Genomic DNA, 6000 nt, shown 5'->3' with positions numbered 1-6000 from the left:
TAGGTCAAGTTCATCAAATTGTATGAGAATACTTTTTTTTTCCCCCTCTTCTTTTTACTTCTGGTTGAGCTGAGCTTTAACGTTTAATATGGTATAGTAAATATGAGATAACTTGTTTCTTACCTATGTGAGGTAGGGAATCAGAACTGAGAAGACTACTGAAGGGTTATATCCTCAGTAAAAAGGTGGATTCGTTTTAAGAAAAAAAATAAATAAATAAAAATGCCAGTCTTGAGAAACAACAAAGGAAGCCTACTTGTCTCTGTTTGTACTCTAAATAAGAAAAGAAACAAAACACAATTCCCTGTGAGTTTCTATATGACAATATTTGGAGCTTAAATTTACTTTGCTCATATCATCATGGGAATCCAATACCAAGGACTTTGTGGAAAATGGTTTGGATTAGATATAGCTCTGTGGTATCTGGCAGAAACAAATATGAAACTTCTCTGGAGGGGTGTGCCTGCTTTGGTTTCCACAGATAAGGTGGTTAAATATAATTTCACGACCCAAAAACAATCACAAGACATATGTAAGAACAATTTACTATTGTAAGAGTGAGAATCATTAAACATACAGTAGTAGCAGACTTTCAAGAATGTCAGAAAAAAAGATATTGAATATCATTTTTAAAATATGGTTTTAAGTGAGTAAAGACATAAAAGAAGCAAACAAAACTCTAAGGATTGAAAAAAAACCCCACAAGATTCTAAGGATTGTATTTTAAAGATATATGTTTTGAAAAATATTTTTTTTGAAAGTATTTTTTTGAAAAGGTTTTGATGAGAACCAAAACCAAAACAAAAACAAAAAAACCAAAAAACATGTAGACATGAGAAAATAACATCATTGGAATTTAGAACTCAACCGATATATTAAAGGGCGTATTGGACATTGCTAAAGAGAGAATTCCGGCACTGGAAATCGTACCTGAGGAAGTTTCTCAGAAATACAAAGAAAAGATGGAGAATGAGAAACGTTGAAGAGACATGAAGTCTAGTATAATAGAATCTAATATACACCTATTTGGAGCTTCTGAGGAAGAAGATATAGTAAATTTGGTGAGAAAAATGTCAATTTGAACCACAAGGTCGGTGGTTCATACTCACCAGCTGCTCCTCAGAAACTCTATACAGGGTCGCTATGAATTGGAACCAAGTCAACAGCACTTAACAACAACAACAACTATTCATAGGAAAATAGGTACTAATTTCTGAGAATTTATGAAAGAAATCAATCAATCCCAGATTTAGAATCACTTACGAGTCTGAAACAAGATTAAAAATTTCATACCTAGATAAAGCACAGTGAAACTGCAGAACACAAAAAACCTTAAATCAAAAATCAAAAAAAAAAAAAGTGAAAGAAATAACAATGGTAGAGACAAAAGACTTTTCAAAGCAACACAGAAGTCAAGAGACAGAAAAATAATAGTTTCAGAAATTTAAATTCTTTGCCAGATTAACTATAATTCAAGATAAAGAATAAAATAAAGAAATTTTAAGATAAATTTTTTAGTAACATAAAGTTGTGGAAAGAACTTTTAGAGGACATCCTTCAGGAAGAATGAGCAAAATGGAAGAAAAAAAATGTGGGGCACAGACATTAATAAATAATTGGTTAAATCAAAAACAGCATAGGTTTTGTACAATAATAAGAAAGTAAATGTTTTAATTGGTGCATGTTCTGCTGTGTGTATTCTCAACAACAACAAAAAGAAAATGAATGACTTAAAAAAAAAAAAAAAGAATGATTGCAGAATAAGGGCAATTTCATTCATGCAAGCATGCAAGGTCTTGAAACATTTACCTCCTAAGCAATGGAGAATGTTCTCCATGAAAACAAGGTAGGACAAGAAGACAAAGAAATAGAAAACAGGAGGTTCAATGAAGCCAAAAAGCAAAGGAAATTTCCATGATGAAATGAACACTAGTGTTGAGGGCATATGTCCATAACAGAAGTGAGGTACAATACAGGCATGTTGAGAAGTTTCCATCATCCTAATTCTGCCATTACATCATGTTTTTAGTATGGAGAAAATAATAGAAGACGTGATCAAGAAAAATAAGGAAAACATGAGATCCTGAGGAGAGAACTAAAATCAGAAGAAGACCATGGGAATTCTCAGGAGAACAACTGTTGTGGGTCTAGAGAGCATAGCAGATCCAAAGCAAAAAGAAAGTACAAATCTCTAGAAAAGATGTCTCCAAGAAAGCAGGGGAAACTAACTGATAGATTACCTGATGTGTTTGTCCTTGTGGGAACCTGCACTTAGAGGAAACTTGAATTGGATAGTGTGGGAAGAATTAGCAATATATAAAATGAAATTTAAACAAAAGAAAAGAGTTGAGGGAACTACTGACTTCTGGAAAAACTAAAAAAGGAAACATAATTATGGTATTTTATATTGCTAGGGTAATAAACAGAAATAAAATTGACTACATCTGTGGAAAGAGATGGTAGAAAAGCTCCAAATCATCAGTCAAAACAAGGCCAGGGCAGATTGTGGAACAGAGCATCAGTTGCTCATATGCAAATTCAGACCGAAGCTGAATAAAATGAAAACAAGTCCACGAGAGCCAAAATATGACCTTGAATATATCCCACCTGAATTTAGAGAGCATCTGAAGAACAGATTTGATACATTAAACACTGAAGCCCAAAGACCAGAGAGTTGTGGGATGACATCAAGAACATCATACGTGAAGAGAGCAAAAAGTCATTAAGAAGACAAAAAGAAGGAAAAGATCAAAATGGATGTCAGAAGAGACACTGAAACTTGCTCTGCAGTGTGGAGATGCTAAAGCAGGTGGAAGAAATGAGGAGGTACAAGAGCTGAACAGAAAATTTCAAAGTTCAGCTCAAGAAGACAAAGTCAAATATTACAACGAAATGTGCAAAGATCTGGAGTCAGAAACCCAAAAGGGAAGAACATGCTCAGCATTTATCAAACTGGGGGAACTGAAGAAAAAACTCAAGGCTTGACATTTGTTATTGAAAGATTCTCTGGGTAAATTATTGAATGATGCAGAAAACATCATTCAATCATTTCAACCCCTTGAAATTTCAAGAGGTAGCCTATGATCAAGAGCCAATGATCCTGAAGGATGAAGTCCAAGGTGCACTGAAGGAATTGGCAAACAATAAGGCACTGAGGATTGATGGAATAAAAATGGAAATCTTTCAAGAAATCAAACGATGTATTACATTAGGCAAATCTGCCGCACAAGACCTTTTGAAAGTGTTGAAGAACAAAGATGTTAGCTTGAGGACTAAGGTGCAACTGACCCAAGCCATGGTATGTTCAATAACCTCATATGCATGTAAAAGCTGGACAGTGAATAAGGAAGATCATAGAAGAATTGATGCATTTGAGTTATGGTGTGGGAGGAGAATATTGAAAGTACCATAGACTGCTAAAAAAGAACAAACAGATCTGTGTTGGCAGAAGTACAGCCAGAGTGCTTCTTGGAGACCAGGATGGCCAAACTTCATCTGTCATACTTCAGACATATTGTCAGGAGAGACTAGTCACTGGAGAAGAGGAAGACCTCCAGTGAGATGGATTGGCAAAGTGGCCGTATCAATGGGCTCAAGTGTGGCCACAATTGTGAGGTTGGCCCAGGACTGGGCAGTGTTTCGTTCTGTTGTGCATAGGGTCACTGTGAGTCGGTACCGACTTGATGGCACCTAACAACAACAACAACATTGCTGGAGTGAATAATAGATGTATTAGGGTAATAATGAAAATATGGACTACTGGCTTAACTAAAAGTTGCAACGTATATTTTTGTAGTATGGGTAATGGCAATGTAAGATAACTAAATCTTCATCTACTGGAGTATGAAATCCATTAAAGCATCTACAATTGGTGCAGAAAACATAGCAGTAAATAATTATAACTGAGAATTATGAATATGTACAAATGCCAGATGAAAACAGCTAAGTGTCTAAATGGTTTGCTGATATTCAGCATTTTCATTATTATACCAAAGCTATTATTCACAGCTAAGCATTGTAGAGTGAATGACTGGGGAGAGAGAGGAGGAATAGGCAGAACACACACTGTTAAAAGCCTTTGTTACTTGGCCTTTTAATCTATGTGCATTAATGATTTTATAAGGCAAAGAGTAATTAAAAATAAGACAAAATATAATATTAGAAATGAAAGGATGTAACTATCAATATAAGAGGGGCATATTATTGCTATAAAAGGCTAAATAAGTATACTATGAAAAGTTTATGTTAATAAATTGAAAAACTTAATAGAAATAAGCAATATGTTTTTAGAAAATATAATTGATCAAAATGACATAGAGGAAATAGAAAGTTTGTAAAAATTTATAACAATTATAGGAGCTAAAGCTACTCAAAAACAACAATAAAAATAAAGCAAAACAAAAAATATATATGACCTAAAGTTTCACAAGAAAATCATATTTGATATGATTTTTTTATACACAGATGATTCCAATTGTGTATAAAGTGTCCTACAGGATATAAAAAAGGTACTAGGTCCCAATTCATTTTGTAAGACTGGTATAATCTTCCTAACGCATCCAACCAAGGCCAAGGGTAGATAGGACAATTACAACCCAATCTCATTTTTAGCTACTTGTAGGTCAAACTCTAAACACAGTGTTAACAAGTCGAATCAAGTAACTTAATAAGAATGCAGTATGGCAAGCTAGGTTAACCCTAGGAATAAAAAGACAGTGTAACATTAGAAAATCTGTTAATGTATTACATCCCATTAAAGGACTAAAGGAGAAAATGTAGTGCTAAAATTATATGGAAGAAACAATAAATGTAAAAACAAGTAATTGATAAAATTCAATTCCCATTTGATTAAAAAAAAACCCAACAACAAACACAACACCTTCTTTGTAAAAAGGAATAGGAGGAAATTTGCAATTTTATCTCCTAATCTACCAAAAACCAGTATGATTTTTAATAGCAAAAATGTTAAGAAGCAATCCCTCTAAAATGATCAAAAAAGACAAGGATGCCCACCATCTATCATGCTCTCCTCTAGGATGCTAACTCTGAATCTTATAAAATGTATATTTCTTATCATCAAATCTAGCACTTACATGTCTTCTGATTATTCATATGTGTAAAGTGGTCCCATTATCATGAAAGTAGAAGTCCTGGTGTGGCACTATAAGACAAGCACTGGACTGCTAACTATAAGGTCACCAGCCACTCCTCAGAAACCCTATGCAGGGCCACCATGAGTTGGAAATGATGAGATGGCACCTAACAACACCACCACCATGAAAATAAGCTCCTTGAAGATTCCCATGCATTACGCTGTTGTTTCTTCCATGTAATTTTAGCACCACATTCAGCACAATTTGTTGTTTAGTGCCTTCAGGTTGGCTCTGACTCATAGACACCCTATATAAGCTTTCCAAGGAGTGGTTGGTAAGCTTGAACCACTAACCCCGAAGTCCAAACTGATCTTCCGGTCCAGTGCATTATTTCACAGCACCACACCAGGACAGCACAATTTAGCTGAATAATAATTTGATTCAATGACATCAATAAATGTCTCTTGAAATACTGTAAAAAATAGCTTTAGTTTTTCCTGATTATAGTAGTATATCTACTTTGTAGGCAACGGGAAAATTCTGAGACTATTTAAACAAATTAAACATAATCCCAATTATTCTTGCCAGAGATAACCACTATTGACATTTTTACATTTCTCGTCTTCAATGCATATTTTAACATAGTAGAATACCTTTGGTGTAATTTTGTGCCACATACTATTTTCTTTTTATAGAAGCATTTCCTCAGGCCATAATTTTAATGTTTATGTGATATTAACTATCATAATTTATCTAAATATTTTCCTACTCTTTTAGATCATTTTTGTAAATTACGCTAATCTGACGCATACTTATTTGCCTGTATTTTAGATAATTTCTTAGGATAAGTCATGATAGTATTGTTGTTGTTGTTAAGTGCTGTTGAGTCGGTTCTGACTCATAGCAA

General features: G+C 34.0%; 1 protein-coding gene across 1 annotated transcript in view; it reads right to left on the bottom strand.

The window, feature by feature from the left end:
* Positions 1-6000, bottom strand: part of LOC102834347 (chromosome unknown open reading frame, human C11orf63) — a 90825-nt gene that overhangs the window by 21177 nt on the left and 63648 nt on the right. The window lies entirely within an intron of this gene.

This window comes from Chrysochloris asiatica, unplaced genomic scaffold (assembly GCF_000296735.1).
Source record: "Chrysochloris asiatica unplaced genomic scaffold, ChrAsi1.0 scaffold00008, whole genome shotgun sequence".
Lineage (NCBI taxonomy): Eukaryota > Metazoa > Chordata > Mammalia > Afrosoricida > Chrysochloridae > Chrysochloris > Chrysochloris asiatica.
This window is presented reverse-complemented; position numbering and strand designations above follow the sequence as displayed.